General features: G+C 33.7%; 1 protein-coding gene across 1 annotated transcript in view; it reads left to right on the forward strand.

The window, feature by feature from the left end:
* Window positions 1-403: 403 nt before the first annotated feature.
* LOC145293254 (TNF receptor-associated factor 6-like) overlaps window positions 404-16,403 on the forward strand; it is a 188,780-nt gene continuing 172,780 nt past the window's right edge. Inside the window, exon 1 of the mRNA XM_080139832.1 lies at window positions 404-812. The gene's annotated coding sequence lies outside the window, so the exon portion shown is untranslated. The remainder of the gene's footprint in view (window positions 813-16,403) is intronic.

Here is a 16,403-nt window from a genome sequence, read left to right on the forward strand (position 1 = left end):
TAAACAGAATAGTTACAGTCATATAACATAACATAAGTATAGTTACGGTACATATTTCTCTACCCATAATCTGAGTGGAGTCACGTGCCCCTTCCGTGCACTGGGTATTCACTCCTTCCTCCCCCAAAAGGGGGCACTTTGAATGGGGGCAAACTTTACCGTGATCCGCATTCCCCGGTTAAGAGTGCCTTGCCTTGGGCGAGTGACGCACTCCTGGGAGGTAATGCCTGGGAGAACAGCATATACCAAACAAAATCTTACTCTATTCAGATATAAACCCGCAGGCTTGTACCAAGAGAGAGGTAGCGCCAGCTTTGATAATATCAATGTGCTCTCACTATTTGGTTTTCAATATACAGTGTACATATTTTTTTTTTTATTCGGCGTAACCATGAATATGTTTGAGTTGTTTCCCCTGAAAACTTGAAGAGAGAGAGAGAGAGAGAGAGAGAGAGAGAGATAGAGAGAGAGAGAAGAAGAAAAAAGAAAGAAAGGAAAAAAGACAGAAGAAAAATTACCCAACCCGGATCTTATCGTATGTGTGTGCACGTAGTTAACATTATTTAAAATATCACCTTATTTACCTCACCTTCGCTGTTTTAATCGGATCTCTATACAGTTTTATAATTTTTTTTCTTCCTCAATGTGAAAAGAAAGTTAAAAAGAAAAACAAAAAAAAAAAAAAACACACACACACACACAAATTGTTTCGTGTATAACAGCTTCTCTCTTTTTTTGTTGTTATTTTTTTTAAACAAAATCAACTCGTAAATCGCAGATGTTCATCTTTGCGTTCCTTCTTGTCGTCACAGGTGCGTATTCTCTCTCTTTCTCTCCCTCCATGTAATTGTCATCAATTTCGTAAATTAATATCTGTTTGTTTATTATTACACATCTTTCCCTCAGGCGCCCCCACACCCCCAGGATATTTTATTCTCTGTGTACAACAACCTATTATATTCTGATGGTTAATGAAATAATATTAATAAATAATATCGCCGTAGTAGTTTTTGCAGACACAACTGTTTCCCCCCCCCCTCTCTGGTAAGTAAATCTCTCATCTTTAATCTATTCGATCTGTTATTAATAAACCCAATGTCTTTATTAGCAAACCACGATGGCGATTGTGATCGAATTTTAGAATAGAAAACCTTTTTTTTCTTTTTTTAGTTTTTTAAATTTAAATAAAACAAAAGAAACAAAAAAGGGCAACATGTTTTTTTTTTGTTTTTGTTTTTAATGTTAATTGTTGCTAACGTTTTTAACATATTGTTTTATTTTTTCCCTTCCTGATGGAGATTGAATCCTTGTAAATTCCATGATCAGTTTTTCAATGACAACGCCCAGCAAGAAGATTGGCATTTTTTTTTTTTTAAATACTGTTAAACGAATCTTTTAAATGTTTATCACCGAGTAAATAAATGTCTTTATGTAAATCTATATTCATTTGGAAAATATATTACGGTGACATTGGTGGTCGCTTTTTATTATTTATTATTATTATTATTATTATTTTGTACGTTTTATTTTAAGGGCAAAATGTAATTGTCACATTGTGTAGTAGTTGTATTATTTCACTGTCGCTATTAAAAAAAAAATGTTTGCTTATAATATTTAATATAATCAATCGATTATTTAAATTTTAATTATTTTCTGTTTTTAATTCTAATCTATTTTAACCGATTTTACAAGTTTCTAGCGTTGTCAAGAAAAAAAGGAGACATATTTTGTTTAAGTTTTGTATTTGTTGCGTTCTGTGGATATTTTTTTTTCTTCCTGTCAAAAGGAAAACTAAAATTTAAAATAAAAAAAAAGAAAAAACAAATTCACAATTATTTGCATGTATAACTTAACATATTTTATTAATTTTATTCTGAAGATAATGTCGACACTAAAACTTGTTATGTACTTGTTTCATGATCAAATGAAAATCGGCAAACTAAAAATGGGGAAAATCTGATGTCGTCACTTGTTTGAATCGGAAAAAAAAAAGAATCGAAAGTTCAAAAACATTTTTATTTCTTTTTTAAAAAGAAAAAGAAATTTTGGCATTGTGGATTAACACCTTTAGCTAATACCCCCCCCCCAATCTCCAAATGAAATTCTACTTTTTCTAAGCGATTACGTGTGAACACCTTGAGAAATTCGACGGAAAATAAAAATACAACCATTTTATTATTTAGAGCGTGATGTCGGTTTCGCATATAAATTTAACATAAAATGGCAACCCTACCCTCATTTTCAAGCCATTCTAGCGTTTTAGGGCAGTTAACCAACTTTTATTTTTTTTGCTATGGAAGAAAATTCGGGTTTATTTTACTGTACAGCAACAGCACATAGATTCGAAAGAGTTGTCACAAAACAAATATAGAACAACTAAGTGTTATCAAAGGCAAGATAAGTTACTTTTCTACCTAACTGGATGTTTTTAGTGTTTATATTTAATGTAACATGTTTATTCAGGTCGAAAAACATACAGTGTTTACCGATGTATTGGAAAATTTTAAATGGCGGCCGCCTCTCTCTCTCTCTCTCTCTCTCTCTGAGACGGTAAGTTTGGGAAAATGAGTTATAAATAAAAAACTAGTCAAAATACTGTTAAAAACCCGCCGAATATATGTCAGCTCATGTCACAGTAACATATATTGAGCGAGTTTCTAACAGTATTTTGTCTGTTTTTTATTTATAACTCATTTTCCCAAACTTACCACCTCAAAGAGAGAGTCGACCGCCATTTTAAATTTTCCAATACATCGGTAAACACTGTTTTTCGACCTGAATAAACATGTCACATTAAATATAAACACTAAAAACATATCCAGTTAGGTAGAAAAGTAACTTATCTTGCCTTTGATAAAACAAATATAGAACAAATAAATGTTATGACAACTTTTTCGAATCTATGTGTACAGTAAAACAAACCCTGTGTTTCTTGTTACTTATGCAGAGAAGGTACCATGCTGAAATAATAATGTTATTTAGAAATCCATTCTTAACATAGGGAGGATGTTTTCTAACTATTCTGTACTTTCACCTAACAATTCAATAAAGAAAAGCTACAGGCGAAACTTCAATTTAACTTGAAAATACTATTTAATTAAAAAAAAAATTAGCATAAGTCTGCATAAGTACGGGCTACGGAGGGGGGGGGGATTTATTTTATTGTTTTTACGACCTTGTTATTTGGAGTAGAATTTCTGGCATTTGTTGTGATAGTCGACAGGTCGATTTTTAAAAACATGTCGTTTTAAGCAAAAACAATATTACTTACTTAATTAGTAATAGATCTAAAAATTACGAAAATTCATCGATAGAAAGTTAAGTCAATTTTTACAACGTGCCCCAGCCCAGCGTATTATAACCACCCCAACCTCCCCATGTTGAGAACAGATTTCGAGGTTGGGGGTGTTTATTCTGAAAGCCGTTCTTAACATAGGGAGGTTGGGGTGCTTATAATACGCTGGGGCACGTCGTAAAAATTGACCGGAAGTTGGAAGTCATTTTTACGGAAAATTGGATAAAATTACAATTTCTTAAATGTTTTTAAAGTCGACTGAAAGAGGCGACATAACTGGGAACGCATATTTTAGATTGCATGTTGATGGCGTGCTATATTTGTAGTATTTGGTAGCTATTACAAGACTGATTTTTAATTTCGGTAGTTCGAATTGAGTTTTTCCATCTTTCATTAAGCATAGCATCGCGGATCAAAACAAGTGACGTTTTTTATTATTAAATCGGAATAGCAGTTCTACTCGATGAATTTTCGTAATTTTTGGATATATTACTATTTTCGACATGACAATTAAGTACGTAATATTGTTTTTGCTTAAAACGACATTTTAAAAAATGTGATTATTCACTTATGTTACCGTGCTATTTTAAAGTGAAATTCAAGTTTTACTGTTTTTTTTTTTTTTTAAATCAAATTGTTAGGTGAAAGTACAGGATAATTGGCAGGATTGGAGTTTAGGTGGCGAACCCAAAACAACCAAAAGCGAAAGGGACACAAATATCGAGTCACCGGTTTGTATCCCTGGAAACAGTGACCATTTTTATAACATATAGAACTTTTTATGGTACTCCTGCAGTATTTTACCCATCGATTTCACGATCTTAGCCGAGCGTTGATCGACATCCGTCGGAAAACGCCGGAACATGGCGAGCGGTGATACTCTATCAGCCAATCAGGGCGCTTCAAACGAACGCGCAGCAGACGAATAATTTTCATTGAAATTACACATATAGCGTTTCATTTCAGTTATTTTATTGTTCAAAGTAAAAATACACAGCCTTTCATTTCAGCTATTTAATTTAGCAATAATAAAAAAAAACCGGGAGCTGTTGGAAACATATTTATGCGAATTTATGTGGAGACAAAAATTTGGACACAACCCTTTTGTCTCCATAATAAATCAAATCGCGGAAGGCTACCCGGTTTGGGAAGGAGCGTCTTTCCACATCCTCTGAAAACCCTTTGCTCCCTACTTTGCCTCTACACTCAGTAGAAAATCTTCCAGTCGGAACTAAAGATAAACAGTAATTGTTGTCCCCCCCCCTACAAACATTACTGAAAAAAAAACAAAACATTGTTGTTACTGTTTAATAACGTTTTGTTAAAAACAAACAAAAAAAAAACATTGAAGTGTTTATTACTGTTGCTTACCCCCCCCCCCCCAAAAAAAAAAGCTATCGGAAAACAAAATGAAACAAACAAAAAAAAAATATTCAACAAAATAAATTTATTTTACTGTAAAAAAACCTACGGTAAGTGTTTTTTGTGATTTATTTTATCCAAATTTTTTGTATTAATTTTATCCATTTTGTTGTGTGTGTGTAATATCTTTTCCTTGTAATGTTGTTGCTATTCATTCACATACTTTTAGCGTTCTTGCACCGTAGCTCCGAATTCTCGGCTTTCGTCGGCGTTAACGCCGAAAGCGTTCGTCAACGCTCGGCTAAGATCGTGAAATCGGTGGGTAAAATACTGCAGGAGTACCCTTTTTATAATTAAAAAAAATTTTTTTTGCAACTAACAATTTAATTTTTTTTTTTTTTTTTTTTTTTACAAAATCCATTTTTTGTTTAACAAAAACAATTGGAAAAGAGAAACTGAAAACTACAATAAGTGCATTAATATGAAAAAAAATCTAATTATTTAAAAAAATTGCGTGCCTAACAATTTAATAATAAAAAAGTCGAATAATTGACAACGTGATTAATTAATCGACCATTTATATTAAAATTAACCCTACACGCGTATCAATTTTTCAGTTTCTCTTTTTCAATTTGTAAAAAAAAAAAAAAAAAAAAAAAGATTAAATTGTTAGGTGAAAGTACAGAATAGTTGCAAAACAATTCTGCAAAAGTACCAGAACAATTTTGTTCGTATTATTTATTTTTTTTTTAATTATAAAAAGTTCTATATGTTTACAATGTAAATAAAAATGGTCACTGTTTCCAGGGATACAAACCGGTGACTCGATATTTGTGTCCCTTTCGCTTTTGGTTTGGTTTGTTTTGGGTTCGAGGTTAATCGCCACCTAAACTCCAATCCTTCCGAATAATTACAAAATACCCTCCTCTCTATCCATGTTAAGAATGGCTTTCTAAATAACATCTTTATTTCAGTACGGTAAGATAAATGCATAAGTACGAAACAAGAACCGATTTTTTCTCCATATACAACAGTTCCAAAAAGCCTGGAAGTGAGGTAGGTACCATTTTATGCCAAATTTGTAGGCACACACACCGATCCCTCACTATAAATTCTATTTTTTCCGATATGTTTTTTAAAAACATTGAACTATTTTGAAAATATTCAAACATTTGGAAAAACGTAATTATCTAAAAAAATAAATAAATAAATAAAATAAAATAAAAATGCCGAATTTATTTTCTTTCAGAAGTAGGGGGTGATAACTGAGAGTAATAATGTACAAATTTACTGATTTTTCTAATTTATTTTTTTTTTACACAAAATTGATAAAAAATTGTCTTTTTTTACTTGATGGTCACACTAAGTTTGAGTTAATATGATTTAACTAGTTAAATGAAGAACGCATGTTCATTTTTCATTCTCATAAAAACTCCATTTTATTTTTAAAGATTGGAAAATTTCAGGGTTAAAAATAACCCGCGAACTTGTCAAAAAGTGCATAAGTTTATTTCAATATTTTAGAACATTAAAAAAAAACATTCCTCGATTGTTTTGTTTGTTTCCTTTAAAATATTTAAGTTTTACAACTATTTTAATTTCATTTTCTTTTATTTTATATGAACATTTCGATACTTTTAAAGAACTTGAATCGAACTGTTGAGATTAAAAAAAAAGAAAAAGCTTGTCCAGGAGCTTTTACTTTCATTTGTTTTTGTTTTTTTTGTTTTTTTTTAAAGTTAATTAATTACTGTATCGTTTTTTATATTAAAAAAAAATATATTTTTTACTTTTATCGTCGGGATCAGTTTTCAATTATAACGTTCTACTAAATTGAACACATACTTTGTGACCATCATCACCAAGAAAATTATTGCGACCCTCTCACGTGACCGGTGATTATTCTCGTTAAAAAAAAAAAGGGGGGTTAGAATCAATTTTTACTTTCTTTCAAACTTTATGACGACTTTTACAGGTTGTCGAGTATGCTGTAAATGAATATCACAGTAATGTAGTTTTAGCGTCGAGGGTACTTGTGCATTTTAACACCGCGCTGAAATAACGTTATTACTTTGAAAGCCGTTCTTAACATGGGGAGGGTGTCTTGTAACTAATCTGTGCTTCCACCTAACAATTTAATAATATAATATGAGGGTATTTTTGGTAAATTTTTACGACGTGCCCCAGCGTATTATAAACACCCCCAACCTCCCCATGTTAAGAACGGCTTTCGGAATAACCCCCCCCAATCTTGAAAACCGTTCTTAATATAAGGAGGTTGGGAGGGTGTTTATTCCGAAAGCCGTTCTTAACATTATGCTGGGGCAGGTCGTAAAGATATATCGTATTTTTTTACAACCTGCCCCAGCGTCTTATAAACACCACAGGTGTGTCAGAAACTTCGTGAAAAATATTGAATAATTCGACCCCCTGTCTTTCCAAGCTTATAACTACTCGAAAAATGTAATTCAAACCCTTTTTTTTTTTTTTCAATTAAAGGGGCAAGGATCAAAGTTTCATTTAAGAAAAAAAAAACACAAAAATACAAACTTTTTTTAAATTTTTTTTTAAAGGAATTTATAGGTAAATTTCCAAAAATAACTTTTTTTTTTGTTTTAAATTAGAATATATTATTTATTGATCTTTTATCTTCAATTTGTGATATATAAAATTTTGGCACATAAATTATTTACTTTTTAATAGACATTTCAAAATGGGGGGGGCGTGAATTAAAAAAAACGTTTGTCTAAAATATTATATTCGGTTTACTGGAAAGAGCATAAAATTTCACATTGACCCTGAAAATATCATAAAAATAGAATCAATAGAAAAATTTTGATAGATTTTTAAAGTTTAAAAATTGAAAAATACTGAACTCGTAAAATTCAATTAATTTCATTACTGTTAAAAAAAATAAAAATATTTCTATTACTTTTTATACAACTTTAATAGTTTATTTTGGAAATATAATCCATAAAGAAAATAAACAACCCACTTTTAAAAGAGAAATTACGAGTTTTTTTAAATATTTTATTCGCAGTTTCGTGTTAGGGATGTCAAAAATTCCTACAAAAATTCTGATACCCATACAAACCACCCCATGTTAAGAACTACTTTCGGAATACCCCCCCCCCCAGCCTTCCCATGTTAAGAACGGTTTTTGAGGTTGGGTGTTTATTCCGAAAGCCGTTCTTAACATGGGGAGGTTGAGGTGTTTATAATACGTGATATCGTGAAGGAAGTTTGAATTTAAGATGAAAAAACAGTGCTTGTGCAGTTGTGCACTTATTCAACCGTGCTATATTTAAATAGTATTTTCAGGTTTTACAATATTTTTATTTTATTAATTTGTTAACTTAAAGTACAGAATAGTTACAAAACACCCTCCTCTCCCATGTTAAGAATGGCTTTCGAAATAATACCGTTATTATTTCAGCACACAAAACTGGGGGGCAGGTAAGTACTTTTTGACGGACCGTCTTTTTAAAAATCTACCAAAAATCAGGTAATTATCCGATCAATACGAAATTTTCAGCGATTATTAAGAGAAGAATGAACTTATTTTTAAGTTTAAGTTTTAAAAACTTTACTTAATAAGTGTACTTATTTTTCATAAACGATATTTATATATATATATATTTTTTTTTGCTTACAACCCCCCCCTTGTTTTGAGGGGGGTACAAATATGCTTAAAATAATCATCTGAAACTGAACACAACATATTGTGTTGTTGTAAGGGACAGGATTATAGATTAAAAAAAAAAAAAAAAAAAATTGTTTGCATACCTTATTTTGACGTCTGAATATCAGAACTTCAATTGTGTTTTATTATCCCGCTTTTGAGTTTTGAAGTGTGAAATTCGGTGAATATGTTAAGTAAAATAATTAATTTAAGTTAAGCAAAACAAAAAAAAATTTGTTTTTTTAATATTTATATGAAAAAAGCCATTTTAAAATCTTTGATAAATAAATTAACAATTTTTTTTTTAGCGAGCCGAATAATGCATGACCATTATTAAACAGGGGCATGCTTTGAAGAATCGATACAAAAAAAAAATTCGATAAATATTGTGCCTTTTGTGTTAAAAATAGCATCATTTTTTCGATCCCGTTCGAAAACGCTTGCCGGCTTTCGACTACGGTGGACCAAATGCGCTGAAATAATTTTTTTTTATTCTGCTTTAAATTGCCCCCCCCCCCCATTTTGGGGAGCCTGGCCCCCACACATACACATTAAAAACCAAACTCATACAAATGGTCACCCATCTGGTACTGGCCAGCCTCAGCGTTAATAATACATTGAAATTTTCGTCACTGAAAAATAAGTTTTTTTTGGCCTGTTTGGTCTTCCATAGTTTGCTTTTTATCAAATACAAACGTAAACATTGTCGATCTAGACTCTAGATCGACGCGAAGTAACTGGTTGCCTATATGAATAAGTGGAATTATTTGAAATCCAGGTACTTATATTATATTTTTGCATATATAGGGCATTATTACTGTGATATTCATTTACAGCATACTTGAAAATCTGTAAAAGTTGTCATCGAGTTGGAAAGAAAGTAAGTTTACCCTACTCATTTTTTTTTTTTTAAATGGGAATAATCACCGAGCACATGCGAGTCGCAATATATTTCGGGGATATTTTAACTTTTTAAGGCGGTTAATCTTTTTTACCACCAACCCAAGTGGCAAGGTCGTAAAATCGCACATAATTCTCTAAATAAAAAGTAGAAGCCCTAAAAAGAAAAAAAAAAAATCCACAGAATTTCCCATAGCAAGAAAAAGTTTACCTGCCCTCAAACGCTAGAATTACCCGGAAATGAGGATCATATATTTTGAGCGTGTTCATACATAATCGCCTAAAAATAGCAAAAGGAAAAATATTGTAAAATTTGCTAATATCCATAGCAGATGTGAAAAAATGATTTTTTTTCAAATAAATCCCCTCACCAACTTAGACGAGACAACAAATGGTGAAAGTACAGAATAGTTAACAGTTAACCAATCGTAAAAACGAAAACAAACAAACAAAAAAAAACATGACCTATACCAAACGCAATAGAATTTAATTATCTACCAACCTATATTTTTTTAATGTGCTGATTTTTTTTATTTATTTTTTTTTTTTTAGCAATATTTACAATACGCTGAAAACAATTGTTACTTAATTGTTGAGGGGCTTAATTCCTCAAAAGTTGTAAGAATAATGATTTAACTTACCACTGACCCTAAATCCAGGCTTGCCACTAGGACTTAGGGTTAGTCCTAGGATGCCATTTTTATTTGCAAATTTTCACCCTCCAACAGCTAATATTTTTTTCTGGTGTATGTAAGAACCACTTTACGTGAAATAATATTTAAAAAAAAAAAAAAAAAGATAAAACTTAAAAATAGTTTTAACATGTTAAAAGTATACAGGTCGATATCTAATTAAATTCTACTGCATTTGGTATAATTTTTTGTTTTTACGATTTCTTGACTGTTAACTATTCTGCACATTTAGCGAGTGAGTAAAAAAACTTTTTTCTTTTTTTTTTTTTTTTAATATATTTATGAGCTTCCCTATATATGTAAAAAAATTTGGCGCAGAATTTTTTAACGTAAACGTTGACAACTTGTCGGTGTCTGGAGTGATGACATTTTAATTATTTGTGCACGGTAAAAATGGTGCAAAAGTATAGAAACGAACAAGCATAATAAATGACTTCTTTTTTTTTTTTGTTGTTGTTTTGTTGATGTTGGAGGAGAGACCTACCATCTCGAATTGAGCTGCAGAGTTGAGTGAACGAATATTTTATATAGTAGATTTTACGTTTTTGACGTCTGGTTATATCTGCGATGTGAGCCAGTGTAAAACGTTATTAATATTTGTACAACCTACTCTCTTTCTTCCTCCATCAGTTTAGCTTACTCTTCCCTTCTCGCCACTCAATAAAGAAATACACAATTTTACATGAAAGTGCGATTTGTACAATGAAAATGATTTTTGTTCATTCAACATGCGCACACGTTTCTGTGAACGCACGTGCACTAACAGAAAACAGACCTACAGGATTCAAATCCAAGTGTAGTATCTGTTCTGATGCTATACTTGGGTTAATTTTTCCTTAGTTAATGTTGGGGAAACCCTTCTAGACTCGGACAATTTTTATTTTTGCCTACTTCCAGAGTCCCCTTTTTTTGGGGGGGGGGGCTGGTTTTACTCCCACATTAAAAATGACTTTGTGTCACATTTTGCTCTCGTGAGGCAGCAAATAAATAGCAACAGACCTACACATTTCTAAAACTTTTCTTCTTCTACGCTGTGAGCATTTCACAAATACATACTTTAACTTTTCAAAACGAACAATTTACTCACACAAAATATCTTTCATGTAAGGTTTTATATATAAATATGCTCTGTTCGTTAGCCATGTTTTTATTTCTTTTATTCACAGCACAAGTTTTGGCAAATTCAACACTTGTCAAATGGTGACCCTTTCATCTGCAATATTTATTTTGTCTATTTGTTCATTTGCCACCTATGAGGGTTTGTAATTGTCTGCATCACTCTTGGCACATGTTCCATCCCAGCCAGGACCTACACTGCATATCTTTCTTGCAGATAGATTGTCATTTTGTGTTATTATCGTGTCTAATGCATATGAGTGTTGGAAGAAAGAAGAATGGCAACACTAGATAAATAATTGGATTTTTTGTTTTACAAAAGTCATCACTTATCCAGGCCCAACGGCCGCTCGAGGATAAGGGTTAATCAGTGTCTGGTGGTAATCAAGACAACATTGTAGAAAACGTTAGTGGTGAAAATTGGATATAATTTGATTATTTAAGGGGACGGTTCAATAAGAACTTGTTTACATTGAACTTGAAGACCACCATATTCTAGTCAGCTGAAAGCAGGTCAGTGGAACAGTTCCACAGGCAGGTAGTTTTAGGAAAGAACCTTTGTTCATGGAATTTGCATTTTTGCATTTAAATTTAGGCACAGATAGGGAGTGGAGGAAATTGTTGACAGTGGTTGTAGCAAGACGTGTGCTTTTTTGTGAAAGTTTAGAATGGAAGGAAGCATAGATTGAAGCTCAGACGAGCACTTGGCATGAAAATAATGATAGAGCAGAGACAGGCTTACAATGTCTCTTCAGTGGAAAAAAGGTTGCAGTAAAGAGAAAAAATCATAACTTACTAGGTTTTGAAGCCAGTTTTGGATTTTATCAAGGAAGGATACAGTGCTTAGAGCAGCTCCTGTCCAGATGTGGCAACAGTATTCTATTTTAGGACGCATCTGGCTCTTATGTGAAGACAAATATATAAACAATAACAAAAATACATTGCAATCCCAATTGCAATAAAAATGAACACGCGTTGTCAGTATCAGAGATAGAGAGCTATGCATTAGCTTTTTATTGTGTATGGTGCGACTGAAAGCACTTTTTTGGCCTTAGTACAAAATTGACTTAGTGTGAGTGGATGATATCTGCAGTTTCTTTCTCACAGAAGAGACATTGCTAGTTTTTCTCTCTTGTTGTTTTCATGGTAGGTGCTCGACTGAGCTTCAATCTCAGGTTACTCCTTATTAGACAGAACAAGAACCCATCTTATTACCACAAAATTACCATAAAATCTTTTTTCCTTTCTTCGTCTGTATATCTACCATCAAATAGAATTTCCATAAACAGTTTCTTTCCAAAACCTTCCCATTTTCGGAACATGTTACCATGGGATTGCTTCCCTCGAGTTATGACAAACTATTCCTCACAACCAATGTTAGTAAATATTTCATAAATCATTCTCATAAGTAATCAAATTTTGTTCATTTTATTTGTTTAATCCTCTCAATATTCATCATTCAACTGTTTATCTCACTATTCTTAAGTTGCTTTTAGCCTTAATAAGTGATTCATTAGGATTAGGGTTTCTATATGACTGTTATTAGAAGACGTGACTTAGTGGCAAAACCTGCTAAGATTTGGCAAAGCATGCTCCTAAGAACAACTGGTAGAAACATCTTTAGGGTTTGTAAGCTTTTAGGGCACACCCTAATAAAATAAATAATTCGATACAAGCTTCTGAAATGACAAACGCAACAACTTCATAAAATGTAACACAGAAAAGGTTTATTGAGGAGAATGTGGTATTTTCCTTGTAGAAAGCTGGACTCTGGCACCTGGTATTATTGTGGTAGTTATTCCAGTGGAATCGTCGATACCATAGAGATAACACCGAGGTGGAGAGAAAGAGAAGAAAAGGATGTCCGTTCCGTTTGGAGTCTCTCTGCGTAAGAATGAGTTGTTCTTCTTCAAACCGGATGCTGGCCGATTTCCTTTGGGGATAGGAAGTATCAATGCGCTGTACCCGACTGGTCAAGATGTGGCCGAATAGCACAGGGGAGAGGCATTGATTCAAGGAAGAAATAAGTCCCATTTGTTTCTGCTACATAACCCCCTGCTTAGGCTGAAAGCCGACAGAGAAAAAGTTGCATAACAAATAGCGAAAAAATACAAATGTCTTTTCTTTATTTATTTTTAAGAGAAAGAAAAAAAATGTTCTTAATTTTGTGTATGTATACACGTGAATGTGAGTGTATGTACGCGAATGTGATATATGTGCGTGTGTGGACGTGCGCATGTATGTTTGTGACAAGTAATATAGCTTGAGATGTGAACGCGTGTTTTTGTGTGAGACTAGAAAAAGCTCCCACAATACTCTCCTTCCTAGGAAAGAAAAAATATGCAGTGTACATATTTTTTTTTTTTTTTTTTTTTTTTTTTTTTTTTTTTTTTTTTTTTGAGTAATGTTTTCGGCAATTGACTTTTCATCCCGTTTTTTTTTTTTTTTTTTTTTTTTTTTTGCTGTTGGTATGGTTATTTAAAAAATGTCAAAAAACGGAGTGTATTCGTAAAAAAAAATATTTACTTTCACGTGAAAAAGGCGCTTACTTTTTTTTTTTTAGGCTGACATTTGTTTTGTTTGTTTTTCTGTTGTGTGCTGACATGTGCAACGAATTGCTTGGACAGTGAAGTGAATTGTTCGGTTTGGAAGGAAAATTTTTGTTTCGTGTTGACATCGTGTGTCAAGTTGACAGTGTCTTGGCATGTGAGTTTGCGGTAGTGTGTGTACATTGTTTGTACAGGCATTTGTTGTGCATTCGTTCGTATTGAACGGGTTTCCAGTTGCCGTTGTCTTCACATGTGAGTCTGCGGTAGTGTGTGTACATTGTACAGGCGTTTGTTGTGCATTCGTTCGTGTTGAACAAGTTTCCAGTAACCGGTGTCAACGAAACTTCCAGTTGTGAGTTTATCCGTATGCGTGGTGCATCTCAACTCGTTAATTCAGCTTCTTCCTATGTTTTGATAGGGATGTCCTGTAATTGTTTCTTTGTTGTTGTGTCTGCTGTGCGGGAGAGAATTGCATAGGCCTATGTGATTTTGCTCCTCGCGTTTGTTGCAGGGTAACGTCAGGAAACCGTGAAAAATGTTTGTCGAGCTCGAATTTTTTTTTTAAATTCGGTATGAAGTCGACAACTCCGTGTTTATTTTTCTGCCGAGTCTGACGAGGGGTTTCGTCATTGTAGTTCGTTGAGGTTTTTGTCGGTAGAAGTTCACTTGTTTTTTTGTTTTTTTTTGTTGAAAAGTTTGCTTTTTTCTTTATCAAATAAAACGCGCGTCTCGCTCAAAACAATTCCTTTAAAAAAAAGTAGGGTCACCATGCGTGTTCGTTTCACATCAGTCACCAATTTGTAGTGGTGGTGCAAAATAGGAAAATGAATTGAATTGAGAAAGAGACGAACTACGTGTTAAATTGAATTAAACGAACTAGGATTTATTTCGTGAAGAAACAAGTGAAAGAAAAGGGTACAACACGTGTTCATGTCCGCGTTCATCTCTCGCTGTTTACTGGTGAGAAGGAGAAAGTCTATTGTTGTAGAGAAAGAAAGTCAATCCAGTTTGGTGCGCGTCTCTCGCTGTTAGCTGGTGAGGAGGGAAGTCTATTGTAGTATAGAGAGAGAATGAGAAAAAGTCAATCCAGGCCATGGAGATAGAAAACATATAAAGTGTACATACTGTCTGTTAGCTCGTGCCCCATACATAGTCGCAGGGGACGTGACGTGCACGAGCGTGCGCCTCCCGAACCTCTCAGCTCGAGAGCTGGTCCAAAAAGAAGGGCTGAAAACAGCTTTCTCTTGCTTTTATAATTATTTCCGGTGGTCTTTTGCGCATGTGTGGATTTCCTTTAAAAGGAAAGTGACGTCGTCCATCTGTGCATACATGTGCGTACGTTAGCGTGTGTGGACGTGCGCGCGTATGTTTGTGTGCACGTATGTATGTGACAAGTAATATAGCTTGAGATGTGAATGCGTGTTTTTGTGTGAGACTAGAAAAGGCTCCCACATGTCCGAACGTATTGAATGACTTGCCAGAAAGAGGTACTCTCATTCTAACTTTCTCCGCACATGGGCAGAACGAGTTTTCTCCACTTCCGGCAACGGGACGCATTCTCTAACGTTGATCAGAATAGATCCAAGAGAGATAACTCGGATAAGTCTTCTTCAAGAATGTCTTAAAAGAAATATATTTTCACCATTCAGCCATTGTTTGTTACAGATTTGTAGTCACAAGGTAGCACATCCTCACATTATAAATCTTTGGATTCAAGAAAAATAAAACAAAAAATAGAAACGGTTGTATCCATTCTCAAAACTTGTGAGGGTGAAAGGATGACTGATAAACGCAATAAAGAAATAGATGAAGGTTGACTTTCAAAAATTATAAAGTGCATTTACAGCATAGAAATGTACGAATTGATAACTAAGAACTAGAAATCTAAACAGGCGTGATAGGGTGTTAATTGTCTAAAATGTATAGATCTAAGGCATGTATATATAAGTAATTAGCCTGGGTGCCCGGCATTGCCCGAGTGTTTGGAGGTTTGTGTTGAGCAACCAAAAAAAAAAAAAAGTTGTAGTAGGGAGGCAGGTTCGAACTCTTACTGCGAAGGAGGAAAAGAATCTGAAAAGACCTTGACGTTTTTGCCGTTGCGTCCATCGCAAAACCGGAAGTGGCAAAGGTTTAAATTAAGGCTAGTCAATCGAAAAGAGGTGATGACTTTCGAAAATATCGGCGAAAAAAGCGACCCCCCCCCCTCCCCATCTTTGTAGAAAAAATGACTAGTTGAGGGTCAAGGAATTAATGTTCTTGGCCAATTTTTCGATATTTGTCGTCTGAAGGGTCGAGCTTCAAAACGATATTGATCCCGTGAAAATCCGTCGCCTCTGTTAAAAGTTTTAAGCAGACATACAAACATACATGTTATATTATATCTATAATAAAGGGTTGGAAGTTTGTTGCGTCATCTCTAATAATGGATTAGAAGAGATGACGTGTTATATTATATATTTATGTTGTATCATAAAGGGAATCGTGTGTAAGTGACGTATTTTCAGAACCTACCTCTGCTTCTTCGATGTTGGACGATCTGGAATTTCTCATCCTGGAGGGAGACTTGATACCTGTTTTTGGATGAAGATTCAATCACTCCAAGACAAGGAATTAGTTCTATAGCTTATTTCACTTTTCCCAGATGTCCTGCAGAAGGTGGAAAGTGAAATCGGCCTGTGTGGGTTCTTCTTCTACACACGTCAGCGTTCGTCGCCCCCCCCCCCCAGTGAAGCGGAGGAGACAACGGGAAGCCATCCGTTCTCTTCTCAATCCAAATCAAATCTCAACGATTCAGCTAACCTGATCAC

This window comes from Euprymna scolopes, chromosome 14 (assembly GCF_053919585.1).
Source record: "Euprymna scolopes isolate OS-2025 chromosome 14, ASM5391958v1, whole genome shotgun sequence".
Classification (NCBI taxonomy): Eukaryota; Metazoa; Mollusca; class Cephalopoda; order Sepiida; family Sepiolidae; genus Euprymna; species Euprymna scolopes.